Genomic DNA, 17,213 nt, shown 5'->3' with positions numbered 1-17,213 from the left:
AGTGCCAAACTGTTTTTCATCTAAACAGAACGGAGCAACTTCAAATGCAATCGATTTGCCGCTTCCGGTGAGAAGGGAAACAAAAACGTCGTGGCCGTCAGTAAAACCATCAATTGATGTCTTCTGTGCTGATCGCGCTTTACTGTAACCCATGCAAGATCAAGCTACACGCAGGCTACTTCTCTCCATTAGAATAATTTGTACGGAACGTTACAAATAGTAATTCGTTTGTTACGAGTGATCGAGAAACTTGAAAAATAGTGAAGTCTTCAGATACAAAGGTTAACTAGATATAGTTTAAAGGGTGAATTACTCTGATTGGATAACGTTCTTGCCTGTCTTTCTGATCATTAACATAAACTAGTATGAAAACACAATATTTATAGCTTTCACCACAGAGGGCGAGGCAAAAACGTCCAGTCTGGGTGATTTCGTCGTTACAGGGGATTTCGCGTTAACACCTCCATTTCGCTATTATTTTTGTATTTAAATATGAATTTAAAAAGAAGTAAATCGCCCAGACTGTGCCAGTCTAACGTCGCTGTTATTACAATGAGTAAATGAAGCGACATTTTAATTCATTTAGTCGTCACAAGTCACTCACCCCGATGTGATGGCAGAATGTGCGTCCACAAACTGCATATATTGTTCTTGTGTTGAGCAAACATAGATACTAAAACATAATGTAGGCCATGCTAAGAGTATGTAGAGAAAGAATGTAAGTGATAAAACTGTCAAAATCTTTTCGGGGAAGTAATACGTCATGGTGTCATGGCTGTGTGTATACTAATCCGTGCTATACATATGTTATAGAACAGTTTTTCACTTACTTCATGTATCTACAATGTGGCAATATATAATGATCATATATTCTGATCAGGTCAAACAAGTGTGAATGTATGGTCTTTTCACAAGGTTTACATCTAGAGATTGAAATCATACTTTTATACAAAATTAGCATAATGTGGACTGGGAATCGGCAGAAAATGTTTAGATATCAGTGAAATATGAGAATATATAGTTATACTAGTCAAGTACGATACAACATTTATCACTATATTTTTTGTATTTGGTAATATATGTGTTATAAGTTTCTAATTGAACACGACCTTTTATTGTAACTGTAGTTATCTTGTTGAATTTATTTAGATGTATCCATTGATCAATCCAAAGGTGTCCTCTAAAATAACAATTTGGTAGTTCACTCACAAATATAAATAGTGTATATAGAGAGAGACACTACTTGACATTATCAGTATGAAATATGGTGCTTAATTCATCTATTTATCGTGGTAGTGGCATCTCATATTCAGATTCTTTTTTTCTGGTACCAGTACTGAGTGATATATAACCGCCACCTTTGTCAACATCCTGACAAAATTTACCACTATTTGAATGCAATAAGGTAATACAATATAATATCTCAGCAATATGAGATAAAGGTGTTCAACTCGTCATGATAGTGGTGGTGGTAGTTATCTAATCTAAATTACTTTCTCTGGTATTTCGTAGATGTGGTCCTTTTCCTTTCCGATGGCTGATAGACCTGTATACTCGCGATCATCCTTGGGAGTCTGAATAAAATAGTATATGTTGCAATAAATATGGCTTAGTATTAAAGACTGAGGAAAGAGTTATTTTTAGTGTTTTATAATATGCATGTTAATTACACACTGATTAGGGGTTGTGTTTGATCCATCGACGTTTATGTAATACATAACTAATCACGACAGCATATGATATAGTAACCAGCAAAATTGTGAGTATCCCAACAACAATACCTACACTAGATTAACCACAATCACTACCTGGAATGTCATGTCATGTTCAAACACAATAAGTAGCATGCGTTTTTAACATTTTTGTTGACAATTGTCAAAGAATGCCCAATGTCGGTTATACAGAGAGAATACATGCTTAGATGTATTCCCCGGTATTTTGAACAAGAGTGACGACATCGCGGACGAATGACTTCAGATTAGCGGCCGTGCTGCTTGGAATGATACTACTGTATGGGCGGTTACTACACAAGAGTGAGGAATACCAGAGAATTAATTACTAATATGTTTGTAGACATGGTTTTATGGTAAGGAATGTCAATTTTCTATATCGAATTATTCTATACCAGGTAGATACCATGAGAACAAATAAAGGGACACGGAAAGTTTTGGTAATACGATAGTTTCACCAGCTACATGATACTTGTCTGTGTATACCCTACATTTTATGCATATTTAAAATCTGATTGTGTAAACATATATTCCTGTAACAAATGTCACACATGTGCTAATAAATAATTTATGAAAGACTGACGTCACACATATTTGTCAAAATGTATGACTGTCATTTATTGTAGTGGCAGAGTAAATAGTAAGACATTGATGTTAATTTGTCCTTCTCTTGACTTTTATTTACATCGCCTGCCTTTATATGTGCAAGTAACTCTTGATAAAATCATTTATTTTTACCTTTTAAAAGAATATTTTTTTGGATTTTTTGAGTGCTATTCAAACTGCTGTATACATGTGAAACCGTCTGATTTGTATGAAATTCAGTTTTTGATGCCTTTTGTTGGAATTTAAATTTCATCACAGTTTTTGCAAATGCGTAATGCGCCTTCTAATCGGTTTGCCTTCGAATATAATGTGTGTTAGATTGCATGAGATTACTTTGGAATACCGATACATTATAACGCGGATGTTAATATTTTGTTTACTTATTTGCCACACATTTTTATATATTATTTAGCTATTATTTATAATTCTACATTTAAAAAATTACAAAATATATTATTAGAACTTGCGAAACTGCCTATTACAAAGTTTATTCTTTGGAAACATGATTTAGTGTACAAGAGCCAACCAGTGATTGTGCGACAAAAATAAACAAAAGATAAACAAAACTAATCAAATTAATATAGGGATAATTTTCGTTGATCACAGAGCTTGTTTTCCGAAACTAACACTACGTTTATTCTATTTTCAATCATGTACATGCATTGCCAATTAGGTTACAGGGCCCTCCGATATCCATATCTTAGAAGGTAATGACGCTACATTGAAATGTGTTATCACTGGATTCTCATCTCCTAATTCTGCATCTTGGTCAATCAGTCCTAATCTGAGGATATTTACAGTATATGCTAATTGGGTTGGATCTCCCGGGGTTATCTACAGACACACCAGAAAAATTACTAAGCCACTACGGGACATTACCAGTTACATGTGAGAATGTTATCAAATAATTTTCAATAATATAATTTAATGAAGCAATAATACACAATCAGGATCATTCCAGCTATAAGGTGGACATATCACTTCTAGTAGAAAAAAAAAGTTGTTAAATGAAGTGTATTCTATTGTGGAAAGCCTATATGATTCCAAAATATTTTACCAATTGTACCATCTCATGATACATCAAATAGTACAACTCCTGCTTTAGGTAATAGTATATATACATCATGTCATTTGGTATCAACGTGACGCAAAGACCTAACCTCACATGCTGTAACGGATAACCATGGTATTGCCCCTAATGTATTGGGAGTATCGAAGTTATTTTCACGAGTGATATCCTACGACCGTTTTCATATCGGAGTTTAATTTCTATAGTTGCATTCATATGCTATGCGTAATTGTTACAGATAACTTATTATTATTGGAAAGAAAAAGAAGCCATGCGAAGTAGGATTTCTCATTGTTTTTTATAACACGAAACACGACACATATAAAAATTGTAGTTTGATTGTGAACATTACTGTAATAAGAGTCTGGGAGTCATTCATTTGAATTAAAACGCTTATCTAGTCTTTACAACCCACACAGCTCAAAAATCCATTGAATACCATGGAATGCGGTAAACAATACAGGTCAGCACAAGGTCAATTGTGTTTGAATTAAAGACTAGAAACTTAGGTTCATGTCCTCAATACCTTTGATATGCAAATTAGATTTCTGCAATTCAGACACTTTATGAGCGAAATGATCAATACTGCCACCACAGTGTGCTTGAGTTGTGTGTATCCTTTTTGCACTTTGACCTCAATTCGAAGCAACCGTATTTGGCTGCCGGTGTTGTTTTTCCATAGATTGTATCTGTAAAGGTCTATGAATATAACATGTCGGATCTTATGCATAAACAATACGTTTTACACGGAATTACCAACTTTAATTTATACGAGTTTTGTAATCTACATATTCTGCAATTACTATTTTAGTATTTAACACGTGTTGCAGATATGACGTTAAATGATGTAGATATGACACTATGCAGTACAAATGTTATGATGACGAGACATCATTGCCTGATGTGTATATGATATTACGTGATTTTGATATTACATACAAATGTTCACCCTAATCGAGTTTGGGTATACAGTTTTAGCGACCAAAGAAAGAGCCTGTTTTCAAGACGAAGAGGCTTGCCGACTAGGATTTTGTAACATTCTACATGTTTTTCAGTAGCGCTTGCAGTAAGTTTCTCAATCGCGCTTTGTGAAATTCGATCTGTGGTTTGGCAGTTTCGCTAAAGAATCTAAGATTCATGGACTTTGCCGTGGAACGGCGTCACCGTGTTACGTATTATTTTGTGTTTTGGCAGTGTACCTACATATCATGTATAGTTTATTTGTTGAAAAAGTATTTTTAGCACCAAGATGTATGTCCATTAACAAGTAAATTATAAAGTTCGAAAAGTCCATCTCCTTACACCAAGGTGAAATAAATTGTTCGTCCTCGGTAATTTTTAATTTTACCGAAGTTTGGCTGTTGAAAAAGAAAATGTTGTTATCATGTTATCAGGTGCCAACGTAGATACAATACAGAGTTGTGCTATCGAAACAAGAAGTTCCGTAAAATATAAATATGATCTATGCCGCTCGTATATAAGTAGGCAGCTGATGAATTAATATAAATATTTCAACTTGTAAGAAGTAAATTATGTAGCGTTACATACAAATATTTAATCACGCTCTTCCCGTCGTAAAACATTTATCCACGCACTTCCCTGTCGTATATCAAAGTGTATCATGATGTACTTGCAGTTAATACATTCAAAATGAACCGGAGTGATAAATATATTTAAAACAATCTAAACATATATTATTATTTTAAATTTGTGTGTTCACATGGTGGAATCAAGGTGCAATTCTTGGTATTTTCAGCACCAAGATGTCTATGTCCATTGGGCAATTAAATTATAAAGGTCGAAAAGTCCGTCTCATTGCTCCAAGGTCAAAATAAAATTGTTCGCTCTAGTTTATTTTTACTTTTACTTATGTTTGGCCAGTTGTCAAATGAATGATAAATACAAGAATATATTTCGATATCAATTTAAATGAGATGTTTCCAAAAAGCGTTACATAGTGTCACAGAAACGCATATTATACACTACATGTGCTCATATTATCAAAGTATACACATACTTAATTCCACTAATATTATGATAAAACGCAATGGCTCGCGATATAAAAATACACATCATTTGAGAGATCAAAAACTTAGCAAGTTATTTACATACAAAGAAGTTAGAAAAAGTCAATATTTGTTACATGTATTAGGTTATCGGTTGCCCACGTTGATATAGTCCAAAGTTATCCTATTGAAACAGGAAGTCCCGAAAAATATAAATATGACTATGCCGCTTGTGTATAAGTAGACAAACGATGAATTAATATAAATATTTCAACTTGTAAAAGAATGAGATGTAAGGATTTTATAGCTTAGACACAAGCAAGACTAAATGAATGACTCAATTATAGTGAATGTTCGAGCGACGAATGTACACCTTAATAACAAAATTATTCACAGAAACGATTAACCAGTGGCTAGGTTCGAATCTGGGCATATAATTAAAGCGCGGGAGTTGTCACGTGAGCATGCGTCAGATGGCCATAGCGTGTCACTGTTTACAAACAAGTTTCTACCCATGAGCCTTTGCGGTTTTAGCGTGTGTTGTTATCATTGCCTGGGACTCAATTTTTAAAACTATTTCAACATCATATATTTGAATTTTATACTAGCCACACATCATATCAAAACAAAATTGTAAATATTTATGTCCGTCAAAGCAAAGACACAATATATAAATTATGTATTTTTTATATTGTTATTTAGCTAACTAAAACATTTATTCATCACGCATTTCCCTGTCGTAGGTTATGGTGTACCACGACCGTTAACACAAATTACGACATATACAAATGCGTTAACATATAATTTAGTTGGGATCCTGACAGAATAAATATTTATTTGTGTATATAATTTATTGAATGTAAACGCTACTATACACTCCTATAGTAAACTACGCACAGCATCCATTGCATATGGAATTTGTTTCACAGTTCAAAAGTCATTTTTGAATGTAGTAAAAAGTGTTGATTTTGTTTGCAAGCACAATTCTTTAAATGTTTATTAATCACTCAGCGGAGCAAAAATTGTATCAAAACGATCTGTCCGATTTTACACGTGTATGTAGAAAACAATAATACAAAGATAATACAAATCGATATCACTGCAATTTAATCACTCAATATAAAACAACATTCTACTGCTGCATTCCGAGAATAAAAAATGTGTTCACTGTCTTCTAACCGTGTATTCAAATCAAAGCTGAAATACAATTCCTGTGTTGCTATTTTTAATAACTTAGATTAAGGCCAACGGATATGCTATTAACTTGAATGGTCGTTTAATATAAGATCACAGTTCGATTATGTGAAACTGTGCATAACATTACTTGGATTGTAAACACTTTAATTCGCATAGCAATAATAACAAATAGTACATAAACATTAGGTTTAATAAAAAATAGTATAAAACAGGTGATTCATTTACGTTATGATGAACAACAGCAACTACAATATAGACATGTTAACTAACTTACAATCACATGGTCACGTGGTATTACCAATCAGTTACGACTGAGATGCGTATACTATATATCAAATACTAATTTTAATGCATATTAGGAACACGATAACACCATTTTTATACATAGATGCTTAGAAATTAACATATACATTTATTAAGCTCGGGATCATAACTGTCATTCTACGAAATGATATTTGTCACAGTCCATACATACAAAATAACTAATAGTAAGCTAAATGGATCGATTACAACATTAAGGATAAAACTACAGTGAATCATAAATACAATATTTGTACAACAATACAAATAAGAATAAATCAACAACGTGACACTGATTTGAAATATAAACATAGCTAAAAAAGAGTGCGATTTATTAAGATATTATTATCAAGGTTTAATATCGTCATCGACTTTATAATTGATTAACATTATACTTTTCTCGGTTATTTGTCAATGCTCTAGCCATATATTTCTTAATTGTGGATTATAATTCACTTATAGACAACTGCATATTATATATTGAAAATATTAGTAAGATGAAAATAAACGAGTACAAAGTTTAAGGAAATATAATGTATTTAAGGCAACTATTTTGCATTTGGGTAACTAATACTTTCATTAATATTAAAATTAATCGCACAAGTAATTAGAAATTATGAATCTACTCCACGAGGATGTACATGTTAAATTCAAGTATACTCATAACTCTATTTCATATTCAAACATTTGCATATGGCGACTCAAGTAGTGGAACGTTAATATGAACCTGTAAGAAACATAAATAATAAACACGTGTCAATCAAGAGGTATTGTACTTCTACCGCGAATTGCTACTCAATACAATTGATAACAAATTCAAAATTAATTTACTTACATTTTTGTCTTGAATTATCTGGCTAATAGATTTTCTTAGTTGAGTAAATGATGGTCGGTGTATTGGATGACGTCTCCAACATGAAGTCAGTAATTCGAATCTAAAGGGATATATGTATTGACATAGTTTCAAAGTTGAGTTCTCATTGGTGGGATATTGTCTGTATTTAAAGCATTTACAAAATCAGAAATTATAATTACATATGATTTCCACAATGTACTGGTTTTGGCATTCGATTTCCTTCTCGTACCATGCTTGTCACTTTTTGCTCAGACGCTCCTTGGTATGGCACTGCACCTGGTGTTAAACAGAATAACATAGGTGGGTGAGATTGTCGTACAATATTTCTCCAACTTGACTTGACGCAGTTTTAAATATAAAATATAGCTGCATAGCAGCGATGACGGGTTCCGAGCCTGCATGGCTCAAGGCAAATTGCACTTGCTTGATGTGATTATTTGATGAACGTTTCATGTCTAGAATGCAAGATGGAAGACAAACTACACAATATATGGATTTGATTTCACATGAATATTATAAACTTAATGCAAGGATTCTACATATCGAATTTTGTATCAGTCTGGCAAATAGTTCATGAGTTATAGAACTTTTTCTTTTTTATTAAATCCAAGATGACTGCCAATAGAAGCCATTTGTCAATAACCTGTTTCAGTAACTTTGTAGAGCTATCAACATAGGTGCCATAATCTAAATTGCTAGTCAAACAAGCGGTACACTTTTTAAGAAGATATTTTTCTGAGTTTTTTTTTGCGTTTTTTTGATAAACTCAAGATGGCCGCCAAAACCACTTGAATCATGAGAAATATTTTCATGAACACATAATCATCATACTGAAAGGATGCCAAGTTGTATGCCAAATTTGGTTTAAATCAAGCCAATTGTTCGTGAGTTATAGCGTAATTTCACTTTTTACTAAATCCAAGATAGCTGCCAAAGGAAGCCATTTTAAAAAAATCTGCTTCAGAAACTTTGTAGAATGAGCCATTTTTAAATAGATTTTTTTCAAAGTTTTTGGTCACAAGACCGCTAAAGATTTTATTGATGATATTTGCTAGACATGAGCCAATTATGCAACACAAAAAATCCGAAGTTTCTAAACCACCAGAAAATGATGCAATTGAGCACTTCCTGTTTGTGTACTACCTAAGGTGGCGGCCAGGTGATGTGACCTACATAGCTTGTTTTTGGGTATGCACCACAACTCATGGCCCTTTATCAGCATACAAAATGCCTAATCAATTGGAGCATTATTTTTTAAGTTACAATGTTTTAAAAAACAGCGGAATAATAATAATAACCAAAGCAATTACAATAGAGTTTCGCCCCATATGGCTAGAAACCCTAAATATAGTGTACATGAATACATTTATTTACCCAGATTCACAATTTCCCACATGACGACACCAAAAGACCAAATATCACTCTTCAGTGAAAATCTTCTGTTCAACAATGTTTCAGCAGACATCCATTGATATGGATAGTTGTTCTAGAAAACAATGCATGATGTCTCATTAATGGTAACTCCTGTTCATTAAAGGTATACATAGATGACATGAAGTCAATTTAAGCAATTAAATAAGAAAAACTCAGCTGTACTTTTTTGCTTCTTTTGTACACGGTATTGTGTATGTCTCAACAAAATCGTTCACGTAGAATTAGACATAGCCGATGGATAAAAAAGACGTTCTAATATATTTATATACCTGAGTTTTTTCAAAGAAACGTAGATCATCGATGACGTCACTTGCGTAGCTAAAATTGGATATTTTACATTGTCTATGGCTATTCATTAAGATATGCTCAGTGGTCAAATATCTGTGAATAATCTGGAATAAGAATAAATGACAAACGCATGTGTAAAACATTTGAAATATAAATAACATGTAATTAAATGGAAATATGGATAGCATTTGAAACCAATCTTTATTAGACGAAATATTGGATCTACATGTTTGGTGAGCGATGTTAAACCAACCTGTAATTTAGACAGATGTCCCATTCCATTTGCAATGTCAACCATAAAATATAACAGACTGCTTTGATTAATATCGTTTAAGTCAGACTCGATGCGTTTAGAATGAAGATAGCATTTTAGATCTGATGACTGTAACTCCATTACTATATATCTAGGAACTAGGTATAAACGACATATTAATAAACAATTATGATGATGATTATTAACAAAACAAGAATCACTTTGTTTCAATGATGATGTATCGCCCACTCACCTGTGTCTGTGTAGCATCCAAGAAATTGTACAATATTATTATGATTCGATATATACTGCATTATTTCAATTTCCTTGGAGACCTCTTCCTCAATTTGATTGTTCAAAGGATCTACAAAATAGCATCTATTACCTTCATATATTATCTTCAAAACCTTCAAATGACATGGAATATTATAATCCACATGTCATAATAGTCAGACAAGATAATAATCGCCATATATGATTGTTATCAAGAGCCATATCAATATATCGTCATACAAACAGAGACACATATGGCATAAACTATGGAACACGTATCCATGAAAGACGTAACATTACTAACCGATGTTTTTCTTAATCACAACATCTGAATGACCCCCTGCTCCACTCCAAGCAACACATTTTGCCAATTCATAGAATCGACCAGTAGATACTATACTTTTCATGCTTATATCATTTCTTCGAAATTCTAATAGTTTTTGTCCTGCTTTCATGTAAATATTTTCTTTTCCATCGTGGTTAAGCGAGGCGTACACACTGTCATCGTTAGTAGGCTATTACAAAAGCAAACATAATTATTTAATATATTTCCTGTTGGTGGTACAGTACGTTTTTGCATATCTCGTTTGTTCATAACTTTCCTATAGTAAGATTGAATAAACAATAACAATTTAAATATTTTACCTTTTTTAATAATTTCGGCCTAACATTCTCGTAGATAGGCACATTGATATCTGAGTCCGTAGGTATTGTACTATTTCCATAACCTAAAATACACAACGCGAATATATGGCTTACCATGTTTATTTAGGTGTTTATTATGTGGTTGCTCTCATTACCTAATTTAATCAAATAACAGATGTATGTAAACTAAGTCACATATATGACGAACAACTTAAATTCGCGCATACACGGCAGTATACATAATGACACACATGATATATGTATTCGAGGAGTTTTCAAATTAAGAAAATATTTTTACTGTGCGATTTATTTATTTACTATTTATTTATTTACTGCATGCACAAAAAAAACTCACGGCGTGATTTAGTGTATATTTCATGATTAAAAAAGAGCAATCAAGCAGAGACATGGAGGTTTATGGAGGTTGATAATTAAACTTTGCAAGCATATTCAGAACATATATTCGAACTATGTGTCCAACAATACATTATATTAATCAGACAGTTACACCCAAACTGCAAAACAACGGGTGTGCACGCTTATTTTGTTTCCGACATATTTAAGACATTCTAAATTAGTTATTGAATCAAACATGATTAACTAAACGTAATGATGAAAAAATAGATTGCATGTTTCACATTGAGTGTATGTAATACATGTGTCACACAAAGTTAGACCAAGATTACGCGTGTTGTTTCCAATAGGTTTCACTGCATACATCTTCTGGGACAACTAGTTTAAATCAGCTGCAATATAATATGTAAATGTCCTGCAACACGTATAGGTCGTTTAACCATATATAATGAAGGCATTACGTTTTACTGAGATCTAATGCAATCGTTTAAATAACCCATTGATTTCTAATTTACCTGTTGAAGTTCTCTCCGGCAATTCATGGTGATGTCTTCCTCGTACCATAGTGTCTGACAAATATTGAAATACACTTACTGTCGTTAATAACTTGTACATGTACAGTAATTTTCGACAAAGGGCGTGTATTGTAAAACGTATGCTATGTATGTCTATATTAAATAATTCTATCGCTGTGTTTCAAATATTGCAGTGATATATATATTCACCATTATTCCGTTTCTCCTTTCTTCTCATGAGTATTATACCCACTGAAGTAATTACTGCAATTACTGCAACTATTCCAACCAAAGGGCCAATGTAAACACCAGTATTGGTTGAGACGTTTTCAGGCAAGTGTTCATTGCCGATGGGTGCTGTTATTTTAAAAAATGACAAGAACAGTATTAATTTACTCGAAGTTATTACCAATCATAAACAATGCATATATAATTTGCTTATCTAGAATGAGGTAGTATGAACGAATGAATTAGTGTGGTCAAGGACATGTAGTATTGTATAATATGTCTTTTCAAAATAATTTAGATATGAGCTGTTAAACTTTGACAATTCTGATGGCAATACAGGCATAATAACAAGCACTGGTATAGCAAGTACAAAACACATTCCACATACCAATAACAATATAATTGGGGCGAACTACCTTTGCACGTTTGCATATACAGTGAACTATCTAGCCAATCGAAAATGTATACACAATATGAAGAGAAAGCAAAGTACACCGTCAAAGCAGTGAATAAATAAGTACAGATACAACAATGATTAAAAACATTCTCCAACCAACTATAAACAGTACTGCTGAATCTCATTACATTTGGACTTAATAAAAATGCAATCAACGTATTGCTACTAGTCATAGCTCTTAAGTAGACATTAACCATGGCTTTCCTTCCCCTCGCCTCAAAAGAATAAATTCGATTATAAAAATAGTTTTGAGTCATACTGGTATTGTGTCCAAGGTTAAGCAACATTCTGAGTGCATTATTTTATGACATACAAACACAATTAATTTGAAAAAGCTGTAGTTTGAAAACATTGGGAAAATCTGCGATTCAGAAACTTCATTACGTTTGTTTATAACAACACGCAAATATGAGTAGTTCTTTACAAATTTTACTGCAGACCCATTTGGAATGCGCTGAATCCTACATTATGGTGGAAATATAGAAATGCAAACTGACATGCAACATTCATCAACCAGAATGTCGCCCACCAATAGTAGGTGCTTCATAAACATACCGCCCAAATAACAACAAACCTGTCTTTCTACTAAGCTAGATCCCTCCATATACACATCGATAAAAACGGGGATAACACGCTCCTGTACGACGTCGTTTAACTTATTAAAAGGCGCGGACGTAGTGGATGGCCATCGCACAGAAAATAATTGATATATGTACCAAAACACCAATACTCTAACTATAAATATAGGCATGTTCATATCAAGAATCAGATAAAGAAGAGTCAAATGATCAACCATATCAATGGGTTTTGGCGCAAATAAAAAGCACAGAAAACTGCAATACTAGAAATTATAGATGATGGTGAAATCAATTTCATCTCTTTTGCCTTATAATTTATTTGTCATACAATTGAATCGTGGATTGTACATGTATTATCTGTCACGAATATATACTTGCTAAATGGACTTTTCTTACCTGTAGTTTTAAATATGATAGTCTTACTTGGTTCACTCCAGGCTATCACATTCTCAGCTGTTACATATATTTCATATTCAGTAGATGAATTCAAGCCATCGATGTGATAAGGTGGCATTTCAACTTTATTTGATCTGATGAAATCATTGATTTTTATCTGTCTGTATGACACATAAAACCATTGTGATGATCCACTGTTATATCCCATATCCCATGTAATATTGACAGAGTCCCATGATATACCCGTTGTTCTCACATTGGTGGGTGGCCCTGGTTCTCCTACAAATAAACATAGTGTTATAATATACATTAACAGTGTGATAAGCCTAATCTTACAGCCTCATATTGATACTACAATTATGGTTTAGTAATGTATTAAGTAAGGTCAGATTGACAAAGTGTATTTAATAACACTACTTACTTTTCCCAGACAGTGTAATATTGAAATAATCGCTACAAATACTATTACCAGCATGACATGTATATATACCATAGTTTATTTCAGGATTCACGTTTAGTATAGACAGTGTGCTTTGTATTAATCTATTAACTGTATATGGTTCATGTTTTATAACAACTCTGCCCATATCACTCATAAGTTCTACTGCACTACCACCAGTTACACTTGTATTGAAATCAACAACCTGACACTGCAATTAAGATTCAGTTACGTAAATTGACAAATATTGAATATTTAATAACAATACTTACTTCTCCCGGCTAGTGTAATATTTTAGTTATCACTACCAATAATATTACTAGCATGACATGTATATACACCATAGTCTACTTCAGGTATCACGTTCTGTATATACAGTGTACTTTGTATCGTTTTAGTAACTCCATATGGTTCATGTATTATCACAACTCTGGTCGTATCACTCATAAGTTCCACTTTACTACCGTAAGTCCATGTGTACCACTTTATATCTGGTATTGGATATCCCATAGATGTACACATAATGGTAGCATTCTGACCTTGATCTGCTGAACTTTCATCCAATGTGTCATTGAAAATTACAGCAGAATCTATGATTGTGAAATACATTAGCTTAAAAACTTAAGTCGCTTTGGTTCAGTCAAGTGCATTTAGTGTATTTTGAAATGACCAGCCAAGCTCCAATCTTTTATCAATTTAAAGTTATTAATGCAGATGTTTATACAAACAAGGTGGATAATATGTGAAAATAAAATAAATTATAAATACTACATATTTAACAGTGTCAATATATGCTGATATCATACTCTATTTCTTAATTTAATTGTGTCATAAAAAACAGTTCTACACTTTCATATAACTATATCTTGCATTTGAACCTCGTTTGAACAAAATCTATTGAGGTACATGAATGTCCGAGACATTCTTATTTACACATTAGTAGTCCAAAAAATATTTTGAAATCACACCAAATTTAAACAACATTAGCATGGGCCTGCTAAACATATTCCCAGTCCGTTAATTTTTTTTTTTTTAATTTTAAGATCTCTCACTAGCTGAAGACATTATTTATGTAATTGTGTCAAATTAGAACATCTAAGAACAGATAGGAAACTTGCAAGAAAATATAATCCAAGTTCATTTACGGGACTCGCTACATACACGAGAACGATAATGCAATCCTTCGTCATAATCACTGTGTCTGTCTTAAAGATTAACTTATCACTGCTACAAATTATATTTATTTATAAATTTGTGGTTTACGGTATAACTGTTTTTTAATGGGATGATTTCACCGAGGCAAGTTGATGTATAATATTTTTATACACATCTGTTGTTGGAACGTGACTGCAGACACTAAAGTGACTGCAGACACACAAAGGACTTATGTTATTTGTTAATGTTTAGTGATGTAAGGTTGTTAAAACACGTAGTATGAATGCATAGCTAATTGTACCAAAAATCAATAAATACTTACACTGTACAATCATATTAACAAATGTATGTTGTGTTATAGACTGTGCATCATGTTTACTTTCACATCTGATTCTTTTTCCAAAATCTTCTTTTATTGGTGTAATTGATAATTTACTTATTGTGTTCTTTTTACCATCACTAACCCATACTATTCTACTATTGTTACCAGTTGTAATATCAACATCGTCCTTGTACCACTCTATACTAGCAGGTGGATGGGCTTTCCTGGCAGTACAATCTAGTTGATATTCTACACCTGCTGCCATGGTTACATTGTCATCTGTAGAATAACCATCAATGTTCACTTTGTTTGGGGAAACTGAAATAAATATTACATGTAATAGTTAGGTCATTGTTAAATTTAAGTAAAATAACTTATATTATATCCTTCATGCTTTTCCCCATAAGTTCTGGTATACTATAATACTGTTATCATCATTTGAATTACAAGATAATTTGTTTCTTGTTATATATTATGGTATATGGTATATGGTTTATAAACTAAACATAAGACCGTTATCAGCATTTATATTACAAGATGTTTTACTTTTTATTTTTGTCGTATATTATCTTCGGTCTAGTATATGGTTTACAGACTCATCAGTTTCATTTTTATTATTTAAAAAAAATATGATCAACCCAATAAACTTACTCCACACATCTAATACGACCTCTTCATTGATTGGTTGATCTCTGTCTATAGCATCATTTGTTGCTTCACATTTTAATGTTTTGTTGTGATGTTCTGTGTAAGTTGGTGTCAATACAAGTGTACTTATGGTGTCTTTTAATCTATTATCTTGCTGGTTGTCTGGTGTATGTACATTATCATGTGTAGTTGGACTGTTATTGATATACCATTGTATAGTAGCTGCTGGTTTACCACCAATAGATGTACATGTGATTGCGGACTCTATATTATTGTATACAATAAGTTTACCAGTGGAGGCTGATGATATTTCTATGTTGAACGGGATCACTGTAATGAAATCAAAATAAAACCTAGTTCGATTTACACAATATTAATATAAGGTAAGATGAAGCGAAATTTAAATTGACAAGAACCTATTGATATTGTTTATAATACTACCATACCTTGTACTTCCAATGTTATTTCTCTTTCTTTTGCTGATGTGTCTGCTTCATTGTCAGCTTTACATTTCAATTTCTTTCCATCGTGGTTTTCCAAATTAGGTGTAAACATCAGATCACTACTGGTAATTATCAACCCATTGCTGTTCTGTGGTGTATTGTTGTTTGTTGACTGTGGTCTATTATTGATGTACCATGTCAATGTAGATCCTGGTCTTGATGTAGTAGAACATGTAAATGTAACACTTGTACCAGCTGTTATGATATTGGATCCACTTATTGTAGGTATTGTAGGACCCACTAAGATAAAGTGAAATATACAATTCGGTGTTATAAGGTGCAAACAACTGTGATCGAATGAATTAGGAATCATCTACAAGTATACAATATTACTAATAATCTGAAAGTACAATCACAATATCTTACAAAAACTAAACCAATATTGTGTCGTTAGTTCTAGGTTAAAAGAATAATTTTAAAAACAGAAGGTAAACAGTGCCAGAATATATATGTTGCATTCATGCACTCAAGTGGACAATATTATCATGAATAAATTTGCCTTCTCGCAGCAAATTAATGATATATACATGTACATCTAAAGTTATAGAAGAGATAAATTATAATTATGCCTATGTGATCGTTTGCATTCAGTTGATGATATTTACTTTATATATTCAAAGCAGGTGACTTGGTTTGTACGTATTAGTACAATTACTAGTAGTATTATAAACCTTTATTGTGACAGGTGCATATAGATTTTAAAATGAATACAAATAGATTTATTAAAAAAACATTAAATTTGCTAACATCCGTAGAAAAACTCATATATGGTAATGTTCATATAGCATAATAAATGTCGAATTCCATTTATGTCTGTATGTATGTATTGTTAGAAACATGTACATTAATAGAAATGATATTTACCATAAACATCAAGCATAATATGCGTGTGTTTATATTGAGGTGTGACGTCATTGTCAGCTCTACATTGTAATTGCTCATCATGATCAGTCCACTGAGG

Source organism: Saccoglossus kowalevskii, chromosome 5 (assembly GCF_978046115.1).
Source record: "Saccoglossus kowalevskii chromosome 5, keSacKowa6.1, whole genome shotgun sequence".
Taxonomy (NCBI): domain Eukaryota; kingdom Metazoa; phylum Hemichordata; class Enteropneusta; family Harrimaniidae; genus Saccoglossus; species Saccoglossus kowalevskii.
This window is presented reverse-complemented; position numbering follows the sequence as displayed.